At 31.9% G+C, this 13,492-nt stretch overlaps 2 long non-coding RNA genes across 2 annotated transcripts; both read right to left on the reverse strand.

The window, feature by feature from the left end:
• Positions 1-1,000: 1,000 nt before the first annotated feature.
• LOC133187190 (uncharacterized) lies at positions 1,001-2,372 on the reverse strand. The gene is made up of 4 exons (XR_009721138.1): positions 2,288-2,372; positions 2,037-2,144; positions 1,715-1,855; positions 1,001-1,518 (listed from the first exon to the last, which is right to left on the reverse strand). It is a non-coding gene; the product is annotated as an uncharacterized LOC133187190 (long non-coding RNA).
• Positions 2,373-10,646: 8,274 nt separating this feature from the next.
• LOC133187191 (uncharacterized) lies at positions 10,647-12,348 on the reverse strand. Its single transcript, XR_009721139.1, has 4 exons — positions 12,245-12,348; positions 11,994-12,105; positions 11,486-11,625; positions 10,647-11,102 (listed from the first exon to the last, which is right to left on the reverse strand). It is a non-coding gene; the product is annotated as an uncharacterized LOC133187191 (long non-coding RNA).
• Positions 12,349-13,492: the final 1,144 nt, after the last annotated feature.

A 13,492-nucleotide genomic window follows, 5' to 3' on the forward strand; every position in this document is an offset into this window, starting at 1 on the left:
TTGTGATATCAAAGTGATACCGGCGAAACAATTGTTTTGAACTTTCTTCATTCTCCACATAGCAAAAATTTGTCAGAACAAGCATTCTGATGATATAAAGCGAGTCAAATAGCTATATATGCCGTTGCGAATGGTCGAAAACACTAATATTCAAATTCATGAAATATATTAACGTTTGATTATTTTGATATTGATATTCATTTCAAAGTTCCATGGCAGATTTTGCAAAGAGAATACATAACCCACTAAAGCGGGTTATGTAATTTTTCTGCAATAGCTTCAAAGTTAATTCCCGTGCTAACAAAGAGAGGCATTTTTCTTGTTTATATTTACGTTTGTATAAATAATTATATAAAGTAGGATTAAGTACGTTAAATATTGTATATTATTGATATGTACGGTATATATTTTTCATTGATGGAAGAGCCACTGCTCAAGAAATTTAAACAAGTGGCTTGTTTGGGGGGGGGGGGGTAAATAGTGATAAACGATCGAGGTTTTCGTAAGATATGAAGGAAGAAATTTTCAGTGGATGTAAATATACGAAAATTAATCTATTAAAGACATGCATAATGCTGATCTCTGAATAAAAGAATTGTTTGCGATTCCCAACACATGCCGATTCCAATAACGGAGAGGATTGTTTACATTGACCTTAACCTCATTGCTAGATTTGCTGATGCAAAAGCTTCGATCACTTTCAAGAAAGGGGAACTTTTCGATTTATCAAATTACTAATCAGTCTATTGCCCTTCATTATAAATTCAATTTTTAAACAATAAAAGAACCGTAACAATGCCAAGAAATATATAAATATACATTACCAGAAAAAGGTCTGTTGGAAATTAAAATTAATAGATATTTGGATATGATGGACCAATTCATCGGTCGGAATGAGTTGTTTGAATCCATTGGCAATTTTGCTTTTGATTGGTAAACATTACTGCCTCTTAATGTAATCAAAATGATTAAGGAATATAAAATCTAAAGGTCAAATGCTTATTAGGTAAAATAGAAAACAATGACAAGATTTAGAATAATTCCATGGCTAGATGAAAGAAATGGGCTGAAATGGTTATTATTGGTTGCGTTACCCAGAAGACTTCTCAAAGTTGACATGATTTTTTACGGGATATATTAACCGATTCTTGTAAATAATACTGATATGATTAGTAACATCAAATGTAAGTTTAAGCTTTTAAAAACATCTTAAAGAACATATTAAAGAAGTAACATCTTAAAGAACATATTAAAGAAGTGTATTTGAATCAATCATTAAGCTTTAGATCATGCTTTCTGTAATATCTCTCCCTGGTTCAGCCGTCATCCGTTGATGAATCTCCGTAGTTCTTATATAGCTACTGAAAATTCTCTTCACAGCAGATAGAATGAATACAATACCAACGCCAGCAAAAATAAGGGAGTATGGAACCTTGATGGGATTTTTTCCCTCTTCTAATGCTTTATGTGAGGCGTTTATAGCGAAAAATCGTAATAGGACGACAAACTCAGATGTACCTGTTAATTAAAACATAAGAATATTTATAACTTATCGTGTAGCAAATATCAAATAATTACATTTTTTAAAAGAAGGTTTGAACTTTTGGCTGTTTCTGACAAATTACTAGATACCTAGCTTTTTTTTAGATAACAGAAGCCTGAAATATTAATCATAGAAATTGGAGTACTTTAATATGTGTTAAAACGTTATTACCTGAGATAAGAAGGAAAATTCCACCAAGCAAGATCTTAGGTGGAAATGATACTTCTTTCTTGACATTCGAAAAAAGAATCAACCAACCGACTCCACCAAGAACTAAAGCAAGAAGGCTCTCTAGTTGTGCATCTATCATTGCTGAAGAGATATAGTTACGTTTTTTTTATTTAATGTCTGTTCTGTCTCAATTAAAGATTTCGATAATCGATTCTATATATTTTCCTGCAGTTTGCCGAGTTACCATATAAACGTCCTCTGTACATACAGACAAAAATAACGAGAGAGAGAGAGAGAGAGAGAGAGAGAGAGAGAAATTTACAAAGCTGAGATGTCCCTTTGTTTTCTTCATCAAGAGCTACGTAAGACCATGTTGAACATGAATCAATTCCACACAATCTGGTGTAAAAGATGCTCTCATCATAATGTACTACAATAAGATATAAAGAGAGGATTCTTTATATGTACCTATTTTGGCATAACATACAGAAATTGCTGTCATAGTTTCTTTTCTTCTTATGTTTCAAGAATCAGAAAAAACTATACTATTTTTTCAAAACGGATTAGAATTACCTTATTAATGAAGAATCCAGGTGTTGCCATGGCAAGGACACAGAAAACTAAGCCTATGGCAGACAAGAGTAAATCAGTAACAAGTCCCATGGTTTGGTCCATCTTTATCTTCAAAAAAGAAATATGTATAACATGTATACAAAATAAACACCAATTTATCAAAGGAAGCTAAGTCATATTCCTAAAACGAAATAAGACGGACGACTTGCTATTTGAAATCTGTAATAATATACCACTAAAACCCATTTTTGATTAGCATCAGACAATCAGTTGATCACTCTCAAAGAAGAAAGTTGAAAGTTAAACCTTTACATTTTGAGTAAGCATTTAAAGCAGGTCCTGTACAATCTCTTAATTTAGCTATATACACATGAAGCTTAAATTAGCTATATAGCTTTATTAAGCTATTCAGAATAGCTTGATTAAGCTATGTCATCACACCTTTTTTTTAAATGTGTTATTTGTTCAGCATGTATAAATATTCGCACCTTGATGTAGTTCTAGTGTTCAACTTTGAAATCTTCTGAAAACAATGCGTGTAAAAATCGCTCATCAAATGACGCCTCCTTGAGAGACTTTGTACTCATATTTCTAAAAGTTTGGTGGCTATATAATTCAATTCATTTGAGACCACACGGTTACTCCTTGATTGAAGGAGGTCAATTCTGGTCAACAAGATGATTGGTAATAATTCACCACGGTGTGAAGCAATCATACTTATCCATTCCTCAACGTACAAGGTCGTGTACAGTTATCCAAAAAATGGAAATACATCTTTTGCTTAAATGTTATCAAAGTGTTGCGACTTTCTGTCTATTTCTTACGAAAATCATTTTTGTGAAAAACTGCATATAAATATCTTTATCAAGCAATCCTGAATAGCTAAATAAAGCTATTTATCCCATGTTTATCCCGTGGATATCACTCATTGGATATTTTTTTCATATCCGTCTGCTGTGATGTCACAATGGGTTTTGCGTGAAATTGATGAAGTAAAATAATGTAGATTTATATACTAAAACGGTGTAAAACATTGATAGTGATGTACAAAACGTGATAAAAAGAATCTCCCATGATTTGTGCTTGGATATGATTTTTATCCAATTCGTTGTGTGTTTTTATTCCTTCGCCAAGGCTCTTTGTATAAAAAATCATATCCAACCTCAAACCATGGGAGATCCTATATATAACTAATCCCATCAAGTTCAAGATACATGTAGCAAGGTTTAACTGTATCATTATAATGCAGATCCACAAACAAAATAACCTTTGAGGTAAAGCCTCAATGGTGGCTAGTTTTTTTTTTTTTTTTTTTTTTTAAATTTAGGTCAAATCTTAAGGGTTTCTACAAGAATATTGTGGAATTTATGGATCAATACGAAGATTTACATCCCACCATCACACTTCTTATCTCTCCCCTGCCGGTGTAAAAACCTAAGTCAGACTGAGCATATAAAATTTTTTCATAAAATGAACATTTAATCAAAGTTAAATATTCTTGGTAGCATTTGTTTAAACGTATTCATTCAATAATAGCTTAAGATCAGTAAAGACACCATTTCCCTTTCTTCAACCATTTCAATTAAAGAATAAACTTTATATGCAATTTTCATCTTGAAAAAAAAAATAATACAAGCTATTTTGCTGCATCATTTATTTGATGAACGTATAAATTTAAATACTTGTCCCCACGAGAACTACTGCACTAATCTGCAAATAAGAGGGACAAAGTCCAAAATAATTACTTGTTTTAACATATAAAAAAAAAGAAAGAAAGAAAGAAGAAAGAAGCAGACAATATAGCACTAAAACTGAATATCCAAAATTTGATATACAAATAACACAACTGATTCACCATAGTTTTGTCCCAACGTAGAGCTATTCACTAAGCCGTCCTTGGGCGTTTAACTTGGGGTGCCTGCGGCTTAAGGAGAAGCTTACACAATAGTTACTCTTAAGAAATAAAATTCACTTCATTTATGACATTTGAAACCCTGTGTCATGGATTATCCGCGAGTTTATGTAACATTAACTTTGTTGTGACGTCATAATACCTTACGTTACGTTTCTATAGATAACAACAAGTCACAAATAATGAAATATATATAGATAACGAACAGTATTCAAGCTCAAAAAGTCCATTAAACATTACAAAATAGTAGCAGAACAAACACGGACCTCCAAAACATCAGAGGTGGGATCAGGTGCCATGGAGGAGTGAGCATCCCCTGCCGACCGGTCACACCCGCCGTGTGCTCCTTGTCATGATCGGGAAATAAAGGAAAAATCCGTCGACGATTCAGTGTGTAAATAATGGCCTAACAATTAATATGAAAAACGTCAGTCAGCATTTGCAATGACCTTTTCAAGAGGACTATGTAAAAGTTTTAAAGGGACAGAGTAAAGTTTGGTGCGGATATGATGTAAACCTAACTGTTGATTTACGTAAGGTGGTAATGAATCAAAAGAGACATCGTGTATTAAAGGTTTATTGTAAGACCGATGGCCATGACTACGCTTACGTCTCTGTGTATGGTTAAAAAGTCCCATCACATTTACATTGTTACACTGTGGACTCGAAAGATTTCCAACACTATAGAAATTGTCATTACATCCATTGGGAAAGGCTGTCCCTAGTTTTCTTATCCAAAATTCTTTTCGTTGTCTACGGAAAGGTGTACTCAGTGATAGACTGTTGTGTGGTGGTAAATCTTTTCTAGAATTCTAACTTTCATTGACAAAATAGAATTATTAGGTAAATGCTTGTATAAAAGCTGCTGACCCCCATTATTTGTTTGAAACCTATGACCTGATATTCTTTTATCTACCTGAAAATATTAGCAACCAAACAGATCCACAAATAAGATGGGAAATGATCAAATATCAAATAAAAGTGCTATGCATTGAATATTCTAAATCGAAAAACAAAAGCGTAAAAAATAGAATTAAACGAATAGAAAAGGAAATTGAAGAAATTGAAATGTCTAAGTCTGATAATATAAATATGATATATAAAAGAAATTTGGAAAAAGAACTAGATAAGTTATATGCATATAAATCAAAAGGGGCCAGGGTAAGAGCCAAAGCTCGTTGGATTAATGATGGAGAAAAAAAAAACGCCTCTTATTTCTTAAGATAAGAAAATAAACACCAATCACATAATGTCATAAATAAATTATCAGTGGGAGATAACTGTGTTTATGAAACTCAAGAAATTTTAAGCGCACTAAGTTCCTTCTATGAAAAACTGCATTCGTCTAGCAATATAGCAGTAAACGATGTTAATCAATATTTGCAAAAAACGGAACTTACTAATTACCTATCTGATGAGGATAGAGAAAATTGCGATAAGATTCCTGAAATTGACGAATGTGCAGAAGCTGTATATAATATGAAATTGAATAAATCACTGGGATTAGACGGAATTCCCGTGGAATTTTATAAGATGTTTTGGAAAAATGTAAAAGTTTATTTATATGAAAGCCTATTGCGATCTTTCGAGGTAGGCGAATTATCATTTACGCAGAGATCTTCTGTTCTATCACTCATACACAAAAAGGGAGCTTAATAAATCTTGATAACTATCGTCCTATTAATTTAACAAATTGCGACTATAAAATAATAGCCTTCGTATTAGCAAAGAGACTACAAATGATTTTGGACAAACTCATTAATAAAAATCAAACTGGATATATCAAAGGAAGATTTATTGGTGAAAATGCAAGGTTAATACTAGATATATACGATTATTGTGAAGAAAATAATGAAGAAAGAATACTATTGATAGCCGATTTCCACAAAGCTTTTGACTCAGTTGAATTGAACTTCTTGTTTCAAACTCTTAAAAAATTCAATTTTGGGGAAAATTTCCTAAGATGGATAAAATTTTATAAGCAAACCTTATTTTCATGTTAAAAATAATAACTTGTTAACTAGAAAATGTACAATTTCAAGAGGCATTAGGCAAGGATGTCCCGTCTCAGCATTGCTCTTTCTTTTTGTTATTGAAATCATGGTATTAAAAATAAATGCCTCTGAAAATATACAAGGTTTCAAAATTGGACAGTCAGACGAAATAAAATGTTTACAGCATGCAGATGATTGCACTTTGCCAATGAAAAAATACTGAATCCTTAAAAGCGTCTATTAAAGATACAATTTTTTGGGAAAATGTCTGGTACTAAGTTAAATTTAGAAAAAAACAGAGGGTATTCTTTTGGGACCCCTTAAAAACACACGAGAGGATAAAGAAAGAATTAAAATGACAAATAAACCTATTAAATCACTCGGAATTTTCTTAGGACACGACAAAATATCTAATAATGAGAAAAATTGGTTGCATAAGCTTAAAGAATTTGAAATAAGATATTCTTTTATTAAGTGATCCCTTGGTTTCACCAACATAAACAAGTCCACAAAGATTACATTCTATTCCGTAGACAACATTAGAAGATTTGCAGTTCAGATTTTCCGAAGTTTTGGTATAGAAGCTCTGTCCAGTAGGAATACTGGTGAAAGAAGTGTTAGTTATCAAAATGTCTCAGGTTTTACAGTTTTTCGCAGAACATTTTGAAATAGAGGACATGGGATCGGAAAAGGAATCTTCAATATAGCTCTAATAGAAACCTTACATTCTTTCAATTTTTTGTATGAACTATTGGTTTTATACCAAAACTGGGAATCTGAAGACAGTACATATGACATATGCTTAATATCCCTGAGGATTATCCGAGGGGCACCGAATGAACTCCTTGAGTCTGTGTAAGTCTGTGTAACCACTATACGATCAAGACGTCTTTTATTTCATTCCACAGCACCCTGTTTTTGACCTCACTGCATTTTGAAACAAGGACTAGTACTTCAGGTATTTTGGAACACAGTGACATTTATCAGGGGAATCTTAATTACTCCCTGCTACCCACAAATGGTCTGCAAGTAACACGTGGAAATTCTTGGATCCATCTTATAAAGTTTATCCTATTCAAAACTGATGTGCCTCAGATCGTGGATGTTGTCATACTCAAAAAGTATAACAAATAAGTATAAAAACAAACAATATTCAACATCTCGATCAATACGTTCTAATATCTGTAGATAATTTGAGAGATGTTTTGAGAGATATATCTCTCAAATTGCTTTGTGTAATGAGGGCACAAGAGACATCAGATTACAGAAATAATCTGTAGGTTTCAATATCCGAATGGCAGTCCACAAATTTCGCATAGCCGATAGGCCCAGGTGATGAAAACAGATATTTACGTAGAAAGTGCACATATAATAGCTAGGGAGGAAACAAATAATTGTACCCATGACGTTCAACTGTCTGCATATGTACAACTGCCGTGTTATTGTTTTGTTTGACCTGTAGCTGTGCAGTCCTGCAAGTGTTATATGCACATTATTGCTGTAAGATACTGCAAGTGACAATTAAAGTGCATTCATCTCAAGATAGTTTTCCTAAGAAGGGTGCCATACGTCAGTTTTCAAGAGTAAGCAAGAAGTATTCATTAAGATATTGAAAGTGTTATTTTATTTGAGTCTCACTTGGCTGAACACAAAACCAAACTCTTAATGTAAGACGGAACTTATCTTTAAAAGCGTTCTTCAGTATGGATATGTAATTGAGACTGTCATATTTATTACTTATTTCAAACAAAACTGCATTTAATATCCTTGTAAGTATATTTGTCAGTTCTTGAAATGATAGATACAGCAAAATTTTATCAGTAAACAAATACATACATGTATTCCTTTGCTGGTGAGATGTTTTAATTCCGATGTTTTAAAAAGGAACCCCCTCTGTATTTTGGCTCACTCGGTCGGACGACTTATAAACACTAGTATCAAACTCATTCGTTATCATAAACCAATTTTGTATATTGTCGATTACAACATCATCATAACTGAATAGAAAAGAATAAATACATGTTAACTCTGACGTTGTTTTCTTTACAAATCTACCAATAGACGACCTGAAGTGATCATTGGCGGATCTAACGGGAATTTAAGGGGTATGGAACGCATTTGATTTGCAGTTCGATTATCAGTATTATTACAGTTACATAGTGCAGTAGAGAAAAATGGGTTGGATCCCCTTCTTCCAAGGGATATTACTACATAAATAAGGAAAGTTGACGATTGAAAAGTTAATGTCATCTCGTTTTTCATAAAATTTAGTTGTTAGTTTATTCTTACCGTCTATAGTCAGAAAAAAACTTCCTACTTCACAATGTTGCCTCGCTCTAATTCAAATGTTAATTTCTTTAAACTAGATATCTATAACAAGTATAGACGGTCCCTTCTCAGAAGGTATCACATAACATTTTAATCTACTACAGTCATGACAATGGGCCTCGGATGCCTACTGAATTGAGGAAAATATATGCAATTAAAGTGTTTAATTCAAGTATTTTTGCCACCTGAATTGATTATAGATTGAATGATACACCGTAAATGTCAAATAATTCATTTTAGATTATGAGGCAGGTAACTCTTACAGCACAATTTAAAAAAAACCGTGGCATCATAAATATATAGTCTGCAATGTTTACAAAATGGACAGGATCACCTCTATAGACGAATGTTTCAAACTTCTCAATTCATCTCAAGAGAGATGATTTTTTCTTTCGTACCAAAGGGTTGTAATCCTTGACAAGGGGCACCATTAAACGTCTCATCCGACGGACTTAGAATGCATATGGACATTTGTACCATAGATGTTGCCTTTCTTCCATTGCTACTGTAGATAATTGCAAATTGCTTGTACGAGTTTTAATGCAATTATTTGAGGAAAATTACACGCGCAACTATTCCAAAATTGCATATATATTTTTCAAAGCAATAATAATTTATAAATTTCATTATGACTGTTTATGTCTGTTATGGTTTATGTTTATGTTTACGTTTTGATCATGTCAGGTGCTCCCAAATGCTTCACTATCGAAGATGTGCACGAATCGATAGCCAAACCAACAATTTACTCAAGTGTAACGAGTACATTGAGGCACATATCCTTACAATACGACGAGGTATCCTGAAAAACAATATGGCGAACTGCGGCTTATTAGTATGAGACAATTCGTTCATTGATGAATACGTTACGTTTTTAAGAGTTTATTTCAGCTTGAAAGAGTTACGAACCTTAAAGTATAGAATTGTCAATTTTTCATGAAGTATATTTTTTTTATATCTACTATTATGAAGAATAAAAATACTATGGAGAAATGAAGGTGACACATGCCTTGATTCTTAGTAAAAGCCAGTAAAACTTGTCATTTTTGCACTTAGAAAAAATGAAATATTTAATTTAAACTACTGATGTTTAAAAAAATTACTATGAATATGAGAAAATATTTTATGTAAATAAATATTCAAGAATAATAGTCTTAGTTTTGGTCTAAAACATGAATCATGACCGTTTTTCACTTAAAAAATTAGAAAATTTATTATGAACAGAATATGTTTCTACATTTCAGTGAAGGAATAATGCTATTTTTTTTTATTTATTTTTTTTTTTTATAAAATGTTGCATGAATATTATTGTTATATCCTCTATGTTGTAATAAAGAACAAAAATATAGGGTCATATTTCATTTCTTAAGTCATAGGGGTTATAAATAAATTTAAATAAAAGAATGAATATATTTTAAAGAAATTTTATTTCTTGCTGATTTTAAAAACACATCAGTTTTTATTTTTAATTTGATGCAAGTCTGTACTGTTTGTTTAATTTCTAAAAAAAATTATGCATAACGATTATCTAATTTTAAGGATGTTTAAAAACAGGAAATTTGTAAGATATTTAATCCTGTCACTTTAGAATCCGAATGCCTATGAGCGTACTTTCTTACGATAAGGAAAAAATTTAGTTAAAGTTTTAGCAATTATCCCACTCTCATACATTTGTGTTGTATTATTAAATATAGTTCTATTGATGGAAAAATATAGTACAGTAAGGTTCTATCACATTCGCAAGTACTTTTGTTCGATTGATCAATTCATTAGAATTTTGATTGAATATTTTGATTGATGGAATTGTCAAATACTATATTATTTTTCATTGAATTTATTTCATAGAACCTTTTAACATTTAACTATAACATTGCTGAGAGATTTACAGACATAACTAAATGATCACAGATACAAATGAAATAAATATGCATTCTAATAGGTAGAACAAAGGTATCAATCAGAAAGAGTTCATAATACCAAATTTTAGTTTTTCTTTAGATTGCAAACCCTTATTGAAACTCAATGTACTCAAAATGATAAAGACATATGATAATTTGAATCTAAAAGAAAGAAAAGAAAACAACTTTAATTACATAATTATATGTTTTTTCAAATTTCATGGTAATTTCCAAGATATATAGACTTAGTCTGTTTCCAAGTGGAATTATACATGTATAAATGGAAAAATTACATGTAAAACATTTATGATTCTCTTAGATATTGCTTATATAATTTTATACATGAAATGAATCTTTTTAAGTTACAGAGAGAATACTTCAGTTTATTACGAAACATGAATGAAGCATTGTCATTTAGTTTAAAGTGCTTGAACTTGATCTTATGCTTTCGGTTATATTCCTCCACGGTTCAGCTGTCACCTGTTGATTATCCTCTGTGGTTCCTTGGATTTTTATATAGCTGCTGAAAATCCTCACCACAGTAAATAGAATGAATACACTGCCAAAGCTGGCAAGAATAAGAGAATATGGAATCCCCATGGACCCGAGACTGTTTTTTTCTAGTGCTGCTTTTCTAGAGGCGTTTAAAGCGGTAAATCGTATTAGGACGGCAAACTCAGATAAACCTTTAAATTAAAAAATAAAAATAATTATTTCATACACTTTCATAGATTTAAGTTAAAAATCTATTTTGTTTTTCATTGATGGATTGAACGTTTGTGTGCTGTTGACCAACAACAAGAGAACAGAAGTTTAACATTTTGACAATAGAAAAAGCTGTATTATTATTATTTTTTTAATTTTCCAACAATCGTTTTGACATAGAAATACTGTATTTGTTAACGTTTAAAATTCACTGTGAAGTGAACTAAGCAAGCCACCACTTACTAAGAATGAAAGAGAATGAAAGATTGTATTGACATGTGTTTTTGCACATTGGAGAAAATAACTTTTTAATGTACAGTATTAGAGCTGAAGCACTAGTAACAGTAAGTAAAAGCGTCGTTACCTGCAACAAGAAGGAGAATTCCTCCAATCAAAACCTTTGATTGAGATGATAGTTTCTTCCTGGCATTCGATAAAGATTAAACCAACCTATTCCGCCAAGAAAAACAGCAAGAAGGCTCTCTATCTGTACATCTATCATTGCTAGAGGAAAGAATGATAATGTTTTAAATAGCTGATGTCTGTTTTTCTCTATTGAAGACTTTGGTGATATTTCTTACTGTTCTTTATGTTATCTGTACAATGTTACCTACTAATGGGAAGGTAAAAAAAATCCGCAATTCTTAAAATTATTATACGCGAGTACACCTCTTTTCAAGAATAAACAGCAAAAATATAAATAATCATACGCCAATACACCTCTTTTCAAGAATAAACAGGCAAAAATATAAATAATCATACGCGAGTACACCTCTTTTCAAGAATAAACAGGCAAAAACAACCAGAGAGAGAGAGAGAGAGAGAGAAAGAGAGAGAGAGAGAGAGAGAGAGAGAGAGAGAGAGAGATTTACAGAGAAGATATGCCCCTTTGGTATTGTATTCCATATCAAGATCTGCGTAAGAAAACGTAGAACATGTTTTAGATCCACACAATCTGGTATAAAAAACACCTTTCATTTCGGTCTATAATAAAATACAAAGAAAGGTTTGCTTGTAACTCCTCATAAGTATAACATATTAGTATTCTCTCAATCTTTCAATGTATTAAATGATAAAATAATGAAATTTCATTATTATTTTTTGAAAAAAAGATTTGGATTACCTGATCGACAAAGAATCCAGGGGTTGTCATGGCAAGGACACAGAAAACTAAGCCTATGGCAGACAAGAGTAAATCAGCAAGTGCCTTGTTATGAGCCATCTGTATTCTCTACAAATATCAAAATTAAAGACTAGACTATTTAAGATATTATACCTTAATTTTAAATCCTTACAAAATAGACCGTACACTACAACAAAGCTTTATAATAAACGTGATGGCTTTAACTTTTCAATCGTCACCTTCCCTTACTTATGTAGCAATATACCCTTATCACCTGCATATGGGGTGTATATCTCAGTTGATTCGATACGCAAGAACATGCTCTACGTAAGTACAATTTCTAAAACGAAGTAAGTTATTGACAAACAAGTTGATGAAACAAGAATATCAACAGACTCGTTTAAAGTCATCATTTTGCATCATACAATGACCTTGTCAGCAAATATAATCTATCATTAAGTCATAGGACTAACGTTTTTCATACTAATTATTAGGCCATTATTTACACACTGAATTGTCGACAGATTTTCCCGTTATTTCCCGATCATGACAAGGAACACACGGCGGGTGTGACCGGTCGGCAGGAGATGCTCACTCCTCAATGGCACCTGATCCTCTGATGTTTTTGGAGGTCCGTGTTTGCTCTGCTCCCGATTTGTATTGTTTCAATGAACTTTTGAGCTTGAATACTTTCCCTTATATTCACATTTCATTTTTGCCAATCTCTCGCTCTTTTTGTTCAATTTTTTTCTCTCAATCACACCTTCATATAGAGGTATAATTGAAATTAGTTTATACATGTTACTATTTCTTGATATAGGACATGGAGTGTGAACCTATAATCTCCTTTCAACATCGTCGGTATTTTGTATTAAATATCTACGGAATTTTGTCAATTGATATACAATAGCTTAGATGTCTGTTCTTACAAAGAACGACCATAATGAACGATGGATGATCAGCAAAATTCGAAAATATGAAGAAGAAAAAAATCCGTCTGAATTATCAAATCGTATCTAAAAGATTGTGTTGTAATGGCACTGTAAAATATGACTAGGGAATGGCGATATATTCATGAGAGCAAAGTATGTATCATAAAATAGAAGAAGAGACATAAAAAAGCGGGAAAAGAATGAGATGCAATCAGTGAAAAATATGAGAAATTAAACAGAGAATAGAAAGAAAACAATAACTTAAAAGACAGAAAAGAGATAGAAATGAAACTGTGAAGCTGTGAAATCATTGACA

Source organism: Saccostrea echinata, unplaced genomic scaffold (genome assembly GCF_033153115.1).
Source record: "Saccostrea echinata isolate AGI-Se365-2 ecotype Australia unplaced genomic scaffold, CSIRO_AGI_Sech_v1 ptg000014l, whole genome shotgun sequence".
Lineage (NCBI taxonomy): Eukaryota > Metazoa > Mollusca > Bivalvia > Ostreida > Ostreidae > Saccostrea > Saccostrea echinata.